At 37.7% G+C, this 17,601-nt stretch overlaps 1 protein-coding gene and 1 long non-coding RNA gene across 2 annotated transcripts in view; both read right to left on the bottom strand.

Moving 5' to 3' along the window:
* Nucleotides 1-17,601, bottom strand: part of LOC133575077 (uncharacterized) — a 44,936-nt gene that overhangs the window by 5,216 nt on the left and 22,119 nt on the right. The gene's annotated exons all lie outside the window — the stretch shown is intronic.
* On the bottom strand, nucleotides 12-14,984 carry LOC133575327 (uncharacterized). Its single transcript, XR_009811481.2, has 3 exons — nucleotides 14,807-14,984; nucleotides 205-243; nucleotides 12-120 (listed from the first exon to the last, which is right to left on the bottom strand). It is a non-coding gene; the product is annotated as an uncharacterized lncRNA (long non-coding RNA).

Genomic DNA, 17,601 nt, shown 5'->3' with positions numbered 1-17,601 from the left:
TGTCCATCATGGTGAGGAAGAGCTCGTACTTGGACTCGTGGCTTTTAGCCTCAGCAGCATCCCAGCACGATATATATATATATATATATATATCGTATTTCAGTGACGAGGAAAGGGTTCCTTGATAGAGGAGAGAAAATATTGTTTGAAAGATTTCTCCTTAGGTTTGCTGGATCCGAAACTCAACTTTTCCGTGTGACTTACCTATAACAACTCTAAATGATGCTTTGCTCTGAAGACAACCTGTAGTGATGCAAAAGAAAACGTACATGATCTCAGCAAATGGTGCGTGTGGTCATAAGCATATGTAATGACAGCATATGCGGTGGCAGTTGCAAAATATATGCAAAGCTGCACTCTTCCACATAATGCATGCAAATCAGCCAAGAATAAGCCAGTGACAAACCGCTCGGCACGAAAGCATCAGTGAAACCACAGCAAGGCCTACAAGTTATGATTGTGTTTACGCATTGATGTGCCGTCAGGACCAGTAAGGCCTTCTCTGCTGGCCTAACATAACCAGAAATCATGATCATAATTAAAGATAAAAGTAATTATTTACTTTCCCTAAATATCTAAAAGTATTCATATTCTCTTCATGTCATATTATGCTCCTTCCAGCTCTGTTGTTTTTAGGTTATAGAGCAGTGGTTCTTAACCTTGTTGGAGGTACCGAATCCCATTAGTTTCATATACACATTCACCGAACCCTTCTTTAGTTAGTTAGTTAGTTAGTTAGTTACTATCGGCGGTAACTAGTAATCTAACGCGTTATTTTTTATATTCAGTAACTCCGTTACCGTTACTACATGATGCGTTACTGCGTTATTTTGCGTTATTTTTTATGTAGTATCGGCTAGAAACTGAGAAGATCTGAGTGTTGCAGCGCTGCTGAAGAGGCGACAAAAAAGAGGCGCGCCGCGCGCTGTCTGTGTGTACGTGTTATGTGTGTGTGTGTGTGAGTGTGTGTGTGTGGGAGGGGGCGTGTCTGTGTCTACTATCAAGACGTCATGGCGAACCCCGATATTTTCAGTACGTTTCTTTTATCGACCACAAAGAAAAGAACATTTTAGCTGAATGTAAGTTTCAAATATGCTGAAACAGCGACAAAAACAACATGCTTCGACGAAGCTAGTAAAGAGACACACACTTCACCTCCACCTCCAACAGCGGCTGGATTTTAATGAGGCACTGCACACTGAAGGTACACACACTATGTCAATTCTCTTATATACTCTTTCATTTTAAACTTTTAGAGTGTTTGATTATCACATCACTCTAAATGTTTAGACCATAAAGTTCACAAACCTAAAGAGGGATACTAGTGGGCCAGGCTAATATTTCCTTTTCTCTAAACTAAGTGGGGAAATGTGTAGAGTGTTCTGGGCTTCAGACATGATTTTATTTCAGAATTCCTTGAGAAAACGCCTGGTTAGGCTTTATGTATGTAGTGTGTGCCTTTCTTGTTTTACAGCTATGTTGTTATTATGCTGTTTGTTACTTATGTATGTTAAGTTGCAGCTATTTAAAATAGTTTTTTCAATTTGTTCTGGTCTGAAACAAATTGGCCCTTTAAAACATATCTTTGTCTTTGTGTGTTGTATGTAGAGCACATTGCTTAGCAGAGTTCAGTGATGCAAATGCATGTCAAGTTGATCAACAGATTGTATTATTCTCCAGTGCAATAACAGTACTAAAATGAAGGCTAAAAGGGCATTAAATGGGGCCTTAAAATTTTTTAAAAATATATATAAGTAACTAAATAGTTACTTTTCACAGTAACGCATTACTTTTTGGTTTAAGTAACTGAGTTAGTAACTGAGTTACTTTTGAAATAAAGTAACTAGTAACTGTAACTAGTTACTGGTTTTCAGTAACTAACCCAACACTGTTAATAAGTACTTAATAATGACTAGTTAAGAGCCAATATGTTACTAATTTGCATGTTAATAGGCAACTAATTGATGATGAATATGTTCCCCATACTAAAGTGTTACCATGTTTTTTTACTGGTGCACAAAATGACCCGTGCATGAACATCCCCTTGTTCAAAGAACAAAACCAACACAGTGCATAAACTCACAACAAATTACACACCTGCAAATCAGTGTGACTTCTGCTGTTGCCGTATCCATAATACGCTGATAGGGAGAAGTTTTTATTTACACGATGAGTCGGGTGTGTCTTGACCTCCGCCGAACCCCAGAGCCTGACTCACCGAATCCTTAGGGCAGTGTTTTTCAACCTTTTTTGAACCAAGGCACATTTTTTGCGTTGAAAAAATGCAGAGGCACACCACCAGCAGAAATCACTAAAAAACGAAACTCAGTTGACAGTAAAAAGTCGCAATTTTTGGATATGACTTTAAAGCATAACCCATACTTGCCAACCCTCCCGAATTTTCCGGGAAACTCCCGAAATTCAGCGCCTCTCCCGAAAACCTCCCGGGACAAATATTCTCCCGAATCTCTCCCGATTTTCAGCTGGAGCTGGAGGCCACGCCCCCTCCAGCTTTATGCGGACCTGAGTGAGGACAGCCTTTTTTTTTATGACGGGAGGACCACAGGGTGCCAAGAACTGAATCATCCAGACTAGAGATAAATTGTATTATTATGTTTATCTTACCTAAAAATAAATATATTTATTAATTAAAAAAAAATAAAAAAATACATTTTTACTATATTTTGCTAAAAACATCAAAATTAATTGTATTTTTATTTGCATTTTTTCTGACTCCTTATTACATCCAGCCATATAATTATACATTAAAATAAACATATTGGAAATAACTAATAATTAAATGATCATAATAATTCATTTAAAATGACCATATTTAATTATTAAAATAATTGCTTGTTTATCAACAACTTTAGCATTTTATTCATCACATTTTGAAGCTCTCAGAAGCCAAGTTATGTTATATTCCCTAAGATTTATTTATGCAAGTTTGAAGTATCAATTATCTAAACACAGTTTTGTTTGCATATTTTCAGGATGTAGATATATATATATATATATATATATATATATATATATATATATATATATATATATATATATATATATATTTATATATATATATATATATATATATATATATATATCCACATATATATGTATGTATATATATATATATATATATATATATATATATATATATATATATATATATATATATATGTATGTATATATATACCGTATATGTTTGAAATACTTGACTTGGTGAATTCGAGCTGTCAATATACTCCTCCCCCTCTTAACCACGCCCGTGCCCTCAACCACGCCCCCGTCCCACCCCCGACCACGCCCTCCACCTCCCTCCCACCTCCCGAAATCGGAGGTCTCAAGGTTGGCAAGTATGGCATAACCAACCAAGCATCACTATAGCTCTTGTCTCAAAGTAGGTGTACTGTCACCACCTGTCACATCACACCCTGACTTATTTTGCATTTTTTGCTGTTTTCCTGTGTGTGGTGTTTTAGTTCTTGTCTTACGCTCCTATTTTTTTGGTATTTTCCTGTAGCAGTTTCATGTCTTCCTTTGAGCGATATTTCCCGCATCTACTTTGTTTTAGCGATCAACAATATTTCAGTTGTTTTTATCCTTCTTTGTGGGGACATCGTTGATTGTCATGTCATGTTCGGATGTACTTTGTGGACGCCGTCTTTGCTCCACAGTAAGTTTTTGCTGTCGTCCAGCATTCTGTTTTTGTTTACTTTGTAGCCAGTTAGGTTTTAGTTTCGTTCTGCATAGCCTTCCCTAAACTACATTGCCTAACCTTTTGTTTATTTTTGGTTTAAGCATTAGATATGATGACAAACCCTTGTCGTCTCACACAACGTGTTCCTGACATCTACAAAGCAATTAATTCCCGGCTCTCAGCTACTGATATGGAAGAGTATTACAAACAACATCGGCACATAATTTGCAGATTATAATTAGTGGTTGGCAAAAAATATTTTTAACCCATATATGTGAAATTACATAATCTCCCATGGCACACCAGACTGTATCTCACGGCACACTAGTGAAAAACACTGCCCTAGGGTTCCATCGAACCCAGGTTAAGAACCACTGTTATAGAGGGTTTACTGTTGTCAGTAAGGCCTTCTAGATGGCCTAAGGTCTAATATGTTGTGATGTTATGAGCTGGGTAACATAAGAACTCCATTACCCAGCATGCCACAGTAGTGAAGCGCATGCGGTCGCCCGTTTAGGTTGTTGAATGTAGACATGCTGGCAGCTTGATGTTTTTGACGAGCACGCTGTGGAGTAAACTTTAAGAAGTCAGCCAACACGCCTCGTCTGCATCTTTTATGATTAGACAAAACCAGGGCCGGCCCGTGGCATAGGCCGTATAGGCAAATGCTAAGGGCGCCGTCCATCAGGGGGCGCCATGCCAGTGCCACAAATGTTGGAGAAAAAAAAAAAAAAAAAAAAGTTGTTACTATTATTTCTAAATACAAAAAAATAATCTCACGTTAATTAAAATGCAAAGTAAAGCCTATTTAATAGAAATATTATTTGTTACAACATTACGCCCCCCCTCATCCCCCCGCACGGTGCGCCCCCTCCCTTCCCGTACCATGACTCTTTTTGGACGTCACCACATCAAAAAATCAACACAAGATGTCAAAACGGCCAAAACTGTCAGGTGCCCAGGGAAGAAAAAAGAGAAAAGAAGAGGAGAAACGAGAAAAGACAGAGGTAGCAGGTAGGTAACGTTAGCCTACATGAAATTATTTGTCTGTTACAGAATGTGATTGTAACCTGGCTTTTTAGCACTAAGCTAATGTTACATGATTCGGCAATTGCTAATCAATAAATAGCTAGTTCTGTTTTAATGTCGGGTTAATATTGTGGAGGGGGCTAAATTGTTATGGAAAATAATAATGTAACGTTAGGTAATTACAGTACTCCCACCTTACATTCCTCAGGGACATTTGTATTAGATCTTTTAAGCAGGTGTTTTTTGTTTACATTATTGCCTTCTGGTTAGCTAATGTTTGCCCTGCAGGTAATAGTCACTTTTCCACCCCTTTATATATTAGGTATAGTTGTAAGTAAAAAAAAAGGTGAAAGACAAAGCTATTCGGGTTCTTGTGAGTATATACACTTCACTGCCGATGTGGGGGGGCGCCACCTAAAATCTTGCCTAGGGCGCCAGATTGATTAGGGCCGGGCCTGGACAAAACAACACATATATTTGCAAGGCCATTTTCAAGAAGGATATTTAAAGAGAAACTACATCTTGTGAGACCATGTCGGCCAACCTCGGAAGCCAGCTCAGCTGTCACAGCGATGAAATGTGAGTTCATATATTTTATTTTTTTTATTTTTTCACGTTTAATATGTTTTTTGCAATTTTAATTTTGACAGTACCCCATACGATATGTTTTAATTGCTGATGCAGGTTTATTGATTTGTAAACCCGTTTTGTACAATGCCCAGTAGTGCGTGAATGTGTTCCTGTATAGTATTTCTCCAACAATGGTCATGTGGGGACATCAATGATGGTATTTTGAGAGGTAATCATTGAAGTCGGACATCACTGAAGGCCTAGGTGGGAAACACACGGCCCGCCACTGTGATTATGGTATGTCGAACCTGCATACAGTTACAATATGATACATCACATGATCAAGTTTCAAAGAGAGTTAGAAGAAGCACAGCTTAGACCCCCTTACATTTCATAGCAATTTCTAACACATTTGTTTGTACTCAATCTGTATCACAAACAGTGGATAAATAAATAAATGAGCAAATGCATAAATAAATAAAGTTTTCATGAGTTAATAGGTAAGTTATGATTCACATAATGAGATGAATAAGATTATCTATTTTAAAAACACTTTTGAATTGTACTTTGTAAACACTTTAAAGTATAATACAGTTTCCCAAACTGGATCATATTCGTGCATTGTTTGACTTATTTACTTAATACATTCCATATTTCAATTTCACATATTGATATACAAAAGGTATTAAGTGTTGTTTGTGCATACAAATGTTTTAAGTAACAATTTTCCCTAAGGTTATATTTCTCCTCTTTTGTTGAGAATAATGTATGTATGTTCTTGGGTAGCAGGTTATAGTTTGTTTTGTGCATTATATTAGCTGTTTGCAAATGCACCAAATCATTGAATTTCGATATTTTTGATTCTAAAAATAAATGGTTTGAATGTTCTTCAATATTGTGTATTATTCTAACACAGTGGTTCTCAAATGGGGGTACGTGTACCCCTGGGGGTACTTGAAGGTATGCCAAGGGGTACGTGAGATTTTTTTTTAAATATTCTAAAAATAGCAACAATTCAAAAATCCTTTATAAATATATTTATTGAATAATACTTCAACAAAATATGAATGTAAGTTCATAAACTGAACATCAAATCAAGTAGGCTATTCCACCCATTACCATAAACCCAGAGTTTCCCCCATGCCATGATGGTTTGACCCTCACTAAAATGTCTGTCAAAAAGAACTGTGAAAAGAAATGCAACAATGCAATATTCAGTGTTGACAGCTAGATTTTTTGTGGACATGTTCCATAAATAAAGATTTCTATTTTTGTAAAGAAATGTTTAGAATTAAGTTCATGAATCCAGATGGATCTCTATTACAATCCCCAAAGAGGGCACTTTAAGTTGATGATTACTTCTGTGTGTAGAAATCTTTATTTATAATTGAATCACTTGTTTATTTTTCAAATAGTTTGTAGTTATTTGTATATCTTTTTTTCCAAATAGTTCAAGAAAGACCACTACAAATGAGCAATATTTTGCACTATTATACAATTTAATAAATCAGAAACTGATGACATGGTGCTGTATTTTACCTCTTTATCTCTTTTTTTCAACCAAAAATGCTTTGCTCTGATTAGGGGGTACTTGAATTAAAAAAAATGTTCACAGTGGGTACATCACTGAAAAAAGGTTGAGAACCACTGTTCTAACAAACCTCTTTTGTAACAAACGGTTGCTGATTGGCCAGAATTTCTTAAGAGCAAGACTTTGCATCAAAACCCGCTTTTTGAGTGCAAATATAGGAATATTTCCTTAGAACTTTTCAGTTTTGGTCAAGAAACATGAAGCATGCTTGTTTAGCTAAAATCCAAAACAGGTCTATGCATTATTTATAATCTACATAATTAAATGTTGTTACCATAAACAAATAGAAATTGATGACATTAAAGATTAAAGTGTAATTAGTGTGTAAATATTTTGATAACAAACGTGCTCACACTAAATATTCTCATCAAAGTGAAAAGCATTCACTTTTATTTTCATTTTAAGGCCGCATACTGAAATGTTAAAGCATTCCGGGACCATTTTGATATATTTTTTCATTTTGTAATAAAAAAAAGAAAATGCTAAACAAATGGTACAAACATAAATTTTACGTATAGTATGTGTGTATAGGACAAAGAGTCATTGAAATGTCATCTTCTTCTCATTACATTACGCCTATTTGCTCTTTTTTCTAAAATGTTTACTAGGTGTGCTTCTTACTTTTTCCAACAAAGTAACCTACGGTAACCTAACCTAACCTATTCTAAATCGATTCATAATTTTTTTTTAAATTATAAAAAATATAGAATAATAATTAGGCCATCTCCACCCTTCCACGCATATAGGTCATACAGCAGCAAAGAGAAGCTTTTGTAACCTATAGCAGGTTCTAAAAAGGTTTTATTATTATTTCTATACCAATTGTTATATTGTGAGGATCAGTTTGAATCCAGAATCGTGTTGGATCAAGAATAGATTCTGAAGTGAATCAGTCTATTAAATGTTATGTTTATCGCCCTAAATCACAAGTGCCTTAAAGGGCTTCACAAAGTCACAATGACATCCCGTTATCTAAACCCACATTTGGGCAAGGAAAAACTTTAAAAAAAAACAGATGGAATCGTTACCCCAAGAATGGGAACTGAATCGAATTGTGAGTTGTTGTAATATTCACATACTCTTTAAATTTTATTTTTTGGTGTTGCTTTTTTTGTTTGATTTTATTTCGAGAAGCTGCTGTGGGCCAACAAAACTTGAGCTGCGGGCCACACTGAAATTAAATTAAAATTATTATTTTGTAATGGAAATAAACACGAATAGCAATTCGGATGTGAATAGATTTTTTTTTTTTGTAAAATTTGTTTGTAAAAGGTGGCGACTTGTCCAGGGTGTACCCCGCCTTCCGCCCGATTGTAGCTGAGATAGGCTCCAGCGCCCCCCGCGACCACAACGGGAATAAGCGGTAGAAAATGGATGGATGGATGGATGGACGTAAAAATCTGCGTGATCAAATAATCAAATGCATACATGAGGCAATTGTGTAGTAATATGAGGCAATTATTCACACATTCATGTTCATACATTCACTGTTACAAGCAGCCATAACTGCAATGTGGCCCTTGATGAAAACGAGTTTGACACCCCTGCTCTAAGTCATGACAAGTTACATTTGTTTTAGTGTTATTTTATAAGGTTTACATAGTGATGGTTTTAAGATGTCACAATTACCCAGTTTGGGGAACATGGTTATTCATTGTAAATATCATCATTAAACTAGGCTCCAGCACCCCCCGCGACCCTGAAAGGGACAAGCGGTAGAAAATGGATGGATGGAATTACACTCCAAAAAAGAGCTGACAAATTATAAAATAAAACGACTCGATTTCAGGAAAAATACATCTAAAAACTAGTGCAATTATCTGTCCATTCAGCTACCTACTTCTACTTGATAGGACTTTATTAAATTAAGATTTGTATAGCTAGCAATTACCTGGACTTTCAAGATAGAAATAAGTATTTTATTCTGAAAACAAGCATTATTCAACTTGCAATTCTTGCATTAAGTTGATTGATTGATTGATTGAGACTTTTATTAGTAGGTTGCACAGTGAAGTACATATTCCGTACAATTGACCACGAAATGGTAACACCCGAATACGTTTTTCAACTTGTTTAAGTCGGGTCCACTTAATTGATTCATGATACAGATATATACTATCAGATATATACTATCATCATAATACAGTCATCACACAAGATAATCATCAGGGTGTATACACTGAATTATTTACATTATTTACAATTCGGGGTGTGGAAGGGGGGGCGGGGGGGGGGGAGGTTTGGTTGTTATCATCAGTCATCAACAATTGAGAACAGAGAAATGGATATTTCAAGATATTCAAGTATCCTCGGAATGTTGCAGAATCTTTGAATAAGATTTTCTAAGTTGGAAAAAAAAACAAAATAACTTATTTGTATAGAAAATACTTTGATTTTAAGATTTTAAATCTAGAATAGACAAAATAAAATATGCATGCTAAAATTAAGATTTTGATGCAAAGTCAATGACTAAAAATAAGTAAACAGCTCTTAAAACTAGGGACATTTCTAGAAATATTTATTATTTAGCCTTTATTTAACCAAGTAAAATCCCATTAAGATTAAAGATCTCTTTTCCAAGGGAGACCTGGCCAAGAGGGCAGCAGCAAGTTTACATTAAAAACAGTAAGGAACACATAATAAAACATCAAATTTACAACATTAAAACTTGCTCACATGACACATGTGCATACAGACAAGGTAGACTGCAATCCTTTCACAGAAGCTTTAAACTCATTCAAAGTAACAAGGGTTTGAAGTTTTAAATTCGATTGTAGGTTATTCCAAGCCTTCGGTGCTGAAAACCTAAATGCTTTCTTGCCCAGTTCAGTTCTTACTTTGGGGACGACAAATTGCAGAACATTCATTGAACGAAGATTGTGACTCCCTTGTTTCTTTGTTAAAAGACAAGACGGATAAGATGGAGTGATACCCAGAATGGTTTTGTAGATGAACACATACCAATGATTGAGGCGTCGAGCACATAAAGATGTCCAGTTAACCATTGAGTATAACACACAATGGTGAGTAAGGGGAGCACAGTTGGTGATGGATCTCAGTGCCCCGTGGTACACACTATCCAGCTTGTGGAGACAACCATCAGTAGCATTCATGTACAACACATCTCCATAGTCAATAACAGGTAAAAAGGTTGTTTCCACCAATTTCTGTTTAGATTTAGATTTAGATTTAGATTTAGATTTAGATTTATTGGTCCCCTTGGGGAAATTAATTGTCACTGCCGTACATTTAAACAATAGACATTACACATCACAAAAAAAATAACAAAAAGACATCATACATGACCAACACACATTTACAGGCTTGTCAGACAGGTCGGACGGGCCTGCTGTTAAGGGCGGCTATAGCTGCAGGGATAAGGCTTTTCCTTAGGCGGGCCCTCCGGAATTTGATAGTTCTGTACCTGCGCCCTGATGGTAGTGGGATGCTGTATTGGTGTAGTGGGTGAGTGATATCCTGGACTATTGTTTTTGCCAGTCGGGTGATGGACCTGTGGTTTAAGTCTGAAATGTTGGGTGTGGGTAGGCCGATGATTTTAGCTGCTATGTTTGTAATGCGTGTGAGTTTGGTCCGGTTGGTTACAGAAAGCATGGTGAAAAAACATGTGGAACAGTACAGAAGGATGGGTTGAACAATGCTTTGGTAAAGTAATAACAGGAGATGAGGTGCAACGTTTCACAGTAAAAGAAAAGCAAGACTTGTTTCTATGATAAAATCCCAGTAAAAGTTTCAGTTCTTTTACAACATACTGAATGTGCTCCTTAAAACTCAAGTTTTCAAATAAAATGTTAAATCTTGGCAAGTGGCAAAACACTTGCAGTGCAAATATTGTATTAATGGAACAGATAGGCTTGTGGGTAAGCATAAAAAATATGAAATATGTTAATTTTTTTCCTGCTGCTCTTATTCTCATGGAAACACGTATGGAAAGTTACTATTTTTGAGCACCTGCAAATGTGTGAAAGCCCCCACGGTGATACAGCATGGTGACTCCTGCCTCACCACAAACAGGTCAAACAAGCCACAATAGAAATGCTCTATTCCCCCTCCTATGTTTCATATTTTGTCATACTTTCAAAGGGGTTTAGGGGTTTTTCCTTGCCCTCACGATACAAGACCCATTTCCACTGATTGCAATTTTATTTCATATGATAATAAACTGATCTACAACCTCTGCATCAGAAGGAACTTTGTTTAATGGCCTTGTTGTGAATAATAATACATCCATGCAGCTGCACAGGCTGTGCAATAGACTACTCTAAAGAACATATTCATATCCACAATGCTGTTCCTTGTAAATATATAGTTATGAACATGCCTGCTTTTGTGTCATACTGTGAATCCACAACATCATAATCACTTAAATAATGAACTCCCTAAAACATTTGGGTATGCTTGTTATGAGGCAGACCACCGATGGTTTCTTCCACTACCTCCATCAAGGTGTGTGGTGGGACATGATGGACACATTATTTTGAAGCGGATTTAACTTTCAGTCCTGCATGGAAAATGCATATTTTTCTATCTAATACACACCCGATACTTAAATATAAATTAAATATAATAAATTCAACCCATTTTCTGACAGTTTGTAATATTTGTGTTGCGATACAGTAGTACTGTACCTCAATTTACGAGCTTAACTAGTTCTGTTAGAGTGCTCTTAAGTCAAAACATTTATATCTCAAATCAACGTCGCCCATTGAAATAAATTACAATACATTTTGCTTGGCCCCCCTCTTCCAAAATAGCACATAAAATATGCCTTTTAAAAAGAAAAACTAACTTTGAGATGATAAATAATGTTTAAAAACAATATACTAGAATGTAGTACTAACAACTACAGTAGTTTTATGAAGTAATATATCATTATTGGACAATGTTTACCTTGGAGAATATATTTTTACTGTACGTCTGTCATGTCTGTGTGATCATGTTTTGTTTTAGTCATGTTCGGTTTTGTTTTTGGACTTTTTGTGCACTTTTGTTTTGTTTTGTCACCATCTGTCAAGACTTGGACTGTGGCGTGGTTTGTTCTCCCGTGAACATTTGGACCAAACATGGCGTGAAGGTGAAGACATATTTAATTTTACTATAACAAAAAGAACAAACTAAAGGTGCGCACAAGGCGGAAGTACAAACTTGACAAATGAAACCAATACTTGCACGTGGGCAAAAAACTAAGGACAGGACAAGTCGCTAACTGTGGCATGAATAAAAAAAAACTTACTTGGACAGGGCATGAAGTACGTAGAGGTAAACTCTGTTTACCTCTGCTACTCTGTTTACCTCTGCGTATACTTCATGCCCTGTCCAAGTAAGTTTTTTTTTTATTCATGCCACAGTTAGTGACTTTTGTTCATGTCCTTAGTTTTTTGCCCACGTGCAAGTATTGGTTTCATTTGTCAAGTTTGTACTTCGGCCTTGTGCGCGCCTTTAGTTTGTTCTTTTTGTTATAGTAAAATTAAATATGTCTTCACCTTCACGCCATGTCTGGTCCAAATGTTCATTTGCACCACGGGAGAACAAACCACGCCACGGTCCAAGTCTTGATAGGTGGTGACAAAACAAAACAAAAGTGCACAAAAAGTCCAAAAACAAAACCGAACATGACTAAAACAAAACATGATCACACAGACATGACAACCTCCTTCAAGCTGCTTCTCTGTCAAACACACTATCAGCAGCTCTTTAATATTTTCATAGATAAATGTCCGCCATTTATATATCATTTCAACATTCTTGGCTGGTGTTATTGACTCATCCTGCTTCAGTGTGGTGCAGACGAGCGGCAATATGCTCAAATTGCTTTGTCAAGTAAGCAAGCCACACGCTTTTGGATTATTTATTTATTTAATTCAATGCATAACATCCGAATTTTCCGCTCAACTCTCTCCTTCACTCAGTTTCTCCCTTCCCATGGTTGGAAAAAAAAGTTATATCGATCTCCAGCTATAGTAATAATAGACTATATGTTTTGGGTAGAATGTACGAAGTTCATTGTGACATTTGCTACGCCAACTAGCGGTGGGGATGTTTGTAATTCAACTTTTAGCCAAGTCACAGCTCTTATCTCAAAACTCTCTTAAAGGGGAACATTATCACAATTTCAGAATGGTTAAAACCATTAAAAATCAGTTCCCAGTGGCTAATTATATTTTTCGAAGTTTTTTTCAAAATTTTACCCATCACGCAATATCCCTAAAAAAAGCTTCAAAGTGCCTGATTTTAACCATCGTTATAAACACCCGTCCATTTTCCTGTGACGTCACATAGTGAAGCCAACACAAACAAACATGGCGGAAAGAACAGCAAGCTACAGCGACATTAGCTTGGATTCAGACTCGGATTTCAGCGGCTTAAGCGATTCAACAGATTACGAATTTATTGAAACGGATGGTTGTAGTGTGGAGGCAGGTAGCGAAAACGAAATTGAAGAAGAAACTGAAGCTATTGAGCCATATCGGTTTGAACCGTATGTAAGCGAAACCGACGAAAACGACACGACAGCCAGCGACACGGGAGAAAACGAGGACGAATTCGGCGATCGCCTTCTAACCAACGATTGGTATGTGTTTGTTTGGCATTAAAGGAAACTAACAACTATGAACTAGGTTTACAGCATATGAAATACATTTGGCAACAACATGCACTTTGAGAGTGCAGACAGCCCAATTTTCATCAATCAATATATTCTGTAGACATACCCTCATCCGCGCTCTTTTCCTGAAAGTTGATCTGTCCAGTTTTGGAGTTGATGTCAGCAGGCCAGGGAAGCTAGGGTCCATAGGGGGTTTAGCTCGCTCTCTGCGGGAACAAACTGCCGCCATTTCTTGCCGTGCTACCAAGGTCCTTTGTCCCTGAATTGCTCACACACTCCGGCAGATTCAATGGGGGTTTGGCGGCAGATTTCTTTGACTTTATCGTTGGAAATGCATCTGCTTTGAGTGTCGCAGGATATCCACACATTCTTGCCATCTCTGTCGTAGCATAGCTTTCGTCGGTAAAGTGTGCGGAACAAACGTCCAATTTCTTGCCACTTTCGCATCTTTGGGCCACTGGTGCAACTTGAATCCGTCCCTGTTCGTGTTGTTACACCCTCCGACAACACACCGACGAGGCATGATGTCTCCAAGGTACGGAAAACAGTCGAAAAAACAGAAAATAACAGAGCTGATTTGACTCGGTGTTTGAGAAAATGGCGGATTGCTCCCCGGTGGCGTCATCGCTCCGAGAGCGAATATTAGAAAGGCGTTTAATTCGCCAAAATTCACCCATTTAGAGTTCGGAAATCGGTTAAAAAAATATATGGTCTTTTTTCTGCAACATCAAGGTATATATTGACGCTTACATAGGTCTGGTGATAATGTTCCCCTTTAAGTCGGGGCACTCTCAAGTTGAGGTACCACTGCATTTATTTGGTTTCGGTTTTGATGATTCATTGCAAACTGTTTACAGCGATGAAGTTTGAATAATTTCGAGTGCGACTGCACTCACCATATGTATACAGAACGCGTCAGGTAATTCGACAACAGTCTTAAAAATGACTCTTCTAAACCAGCTGGGACAAGAAAAATATTTTTCTCATTGTTGGTAGGAGGAAGTGGGCACACCATACCCTTGTTCTTGCACGTGTACTGTACCGACAGAACCACACGCGCGCACACACACACACACACACACACACACACACACACACACACACACACACACACACACACACACACACACACACACACACACACACACACACACACCACATAACTCTCATTCCTCACAGCACATGCAGTATGAGGCATGGCTCCACATTCCAAGCACCCGCCAAACCTTACATTTTTTCTTCAGCAGCAGAAATCATTATAAGTTATGATGAATAGTTAATTACAAGATCTCACCTTTGTCTTCAGCCTCAGAAGGGAAGGAAGCAGAACCATCAGTCATCCTATCACCGCTTCTCTGTTTCAAACTCGGCCATAAAGCCGTTTGTTGTCGCTATGTGACTATTTCCGCACATTAATACCTTCTTTATGTGTCTCTGCCTTTGTTTCACTTGTCTGTCTGCTGCAGAGGCTTTTCAGCCCACTGAGTTTCCTGCGAGTAAGGGGGTGTGGTTTGCAAGACTTTTTAACACAGCTGGTATTTTGTTCAAGAGCTATGAATTTTTTTCCGCAGAGGACAACTAAGTGCAAAAAAAAAAAAAAAAAAAAGATATGATTATTTTGCAATATAGTGACAAAAAACAGATTTCAGAAGATGCAACTGTGCTGCAATTCGGGTCAATGAGGGGGAATATCTGACATCTGGCAGACCTAGAGGGCGCCTGTTGAGCTGGAGAATATTCAACGTTGTCCCAGACCAAGCAGGTGTTTTATGGTTTGGAAAACAACTGCTGCCAACTGTCATCAAGTTCAAAATGCACTCACAGCTGTTTTGTTCAGCAGTTAGAAAGATAAAAACACAACATTTGAGATCAACTCTAATAATACAACAACAAAAAAACACAGCTGCACAATCTAACATAAAAAAACCCACAAACCTGCAGGCCTTTGAAAAGATAGCTATTCTTAATTGCTTTATTTAAACAGCATGTTTATTGAGCGCTGGTTTTAAAAGTTTGTGGGTAGTAACGTGTTACATTTACTTAAGTAACCTTTTGGATAAAGTTAAAAAGTTAAAGTACCAGTGATTGTCACACACACACACACACACTCTAAGTGTGGTGAGATTATCCTCTGCATTTGACCCATCACCCTCACCCCAAGGGAGGTGAGGGGAGCAGTGAGCAGCAGCGGTGGCCGCCCCCGAGAATCAATAATAAATTATAAACTCTACTTGTCAGAGCACGATGAGGTGGCGACTTGTCCAGGGTGTACCCCGCCTTCCGCCCGATTGTAGCTGAGATAGGCTCCAGCGCCCCCCGCGACCCCGAAGGGAATAAGCGGTAGAAAATGGATGGATGGATGTTAGAGCAGTTCCAATGCACATACTTTTTTTTATTTTTACTTTAATCATGTAAGCAAGTAATTAATTAATTTATCATAATTGTAGCGTAATTACCCTATTTTTTGGAGTATAAGTCGCACCGGAGTATAAGTCGCACCTGCCGAAAATGCATAATAAAAAAAGAAAAAAACCTATATAAGTCGCACGGGAGCCCGGCCAAACTATGAACAAAACTACCACTTATAGTCCGAAAAATACGGTAATACAAAAAAGAAAAAAGAATGGTTCTAAAGCCGTGCGTTTAAACCAGTGTTAACCATACATAGGTTTTGGACCGCCACAGAAATATTTACATTGATAAGTCAATAACTTCATGTTCTGTGAAAAACATTTAAAAAAAAAAAAACATTAGAGTAATGGCCCGTCGTGTTCCTATGACACAAATCACAAATATGTTTTATTATCCACACGGAACCGCACAATGCGCACACTATTCTGCGTTTTATTCAGCACACACGGCTGCAAGATCAGTGCCTGCGACACATTGATGAACGATGGACAGACGAGAGTGTGCGTCAACATATTTGGACAGTTAGAAATGAAAAAATAATACATACCCCGTTTCCATATGAGTTGGGAAATTGTGTTAATATGTAAATATAAACGGAATACAATGATTTGCAAATCATTTTCAACCCATATTCAGTTGAATATGCTACAAAGACAACATATTTGATGTTCAAACTGATAAACATTTTATTTTTTTGTGCAAATAATCATTAACTTTAGAATTTGATGCCAGCAACACGTGACAAAGAAGTTGGGAAAGGTGGCAATAAATACTGATAAAGTTGAGGAATGCTCATCAAACACTTATTTGGAACATCCCACAGGTGTGCAGGCTAATTGGGAACAGGTGGGTGCCATGATTGGGTATAAAAACAGCTTCCCAAAAAATGCTCAGTCTTTCACAAGAAAGGATCGGGCGAGGTACACCCCTTTGTCCACAACTGCGTGAGAAAATAGTCAAACAGTTTAAGAACAACGTTTCTCAAAGTGCAATTGCAAGAAATTTAGGGATTTCAACATCTACGGTCCATAATATCATCAAAAGGTTCAGAGCATCTGGAGAAATCCCTCCACGTAAGCGGCATGGGCGGAAACCAACATTGAATGACCGTGACCTTCGATCCCTCAGACGGCACTGTATCAAAAACCGACATCAATCTCTAAAGGATATCACCACATGGGCTCAGGAACACTTCAGAAAACCACTGTCACTAAATACAGTTTGTCGCTACATCTGTAAGTGCAAGTTAAAGCTCTACTATGCAAAGCGAAAGCCATTTATCAACAACATCCAGAAACGCCGCCGGCTTCTCTGGGCCCGAGATCATCTAAGATGGACTCATGCAAAGTGGAAAAGTGTTCTGTGGTCTGACGAGTCCACATTTCAAATTGTTTTTGGAAATATTCGACATCGTGTCATCCGGACCAAAGGGGAAGCGAACCATCCAGACTGTTATCGACACAAAGTTCAAAAGCCAGCATCTGTGATGGTATGGGGGTGCATTAGTGCCCAAGGCATGGGTAACTTACACATCTGTGAAGGCACCATTAATGCTGAAAGGTACATACAGGTTTTGGAACAACATATGCTGCCATCTAAGCGCCGTCTTTTTCATGGACGCCCCTGCTTATTTCAGTAAGACAATGCCAAGCCACATTCAGCACGTGTTACAACAGC

This window comes from Nerophis lumbriciformis, linkage group LG35 (genome assembly GCF_033978685.3).
Source record: "Nerophis lumbriciformis linkage group LG35, RoL_Nlum_v2.1, whole genome shotgun sequence".
Lineage (NCBI taxonomy): Eukaryota > Metazoa > Chordata > Actinopteri > Syngnathiformes > Syngnathidae > Nerophis > Nerophis lumbriciformis.
Note: the sequence above shows the minus strand (reverse complement) of the source record. Positions and strands in the feature narration are given on the sequence as shown.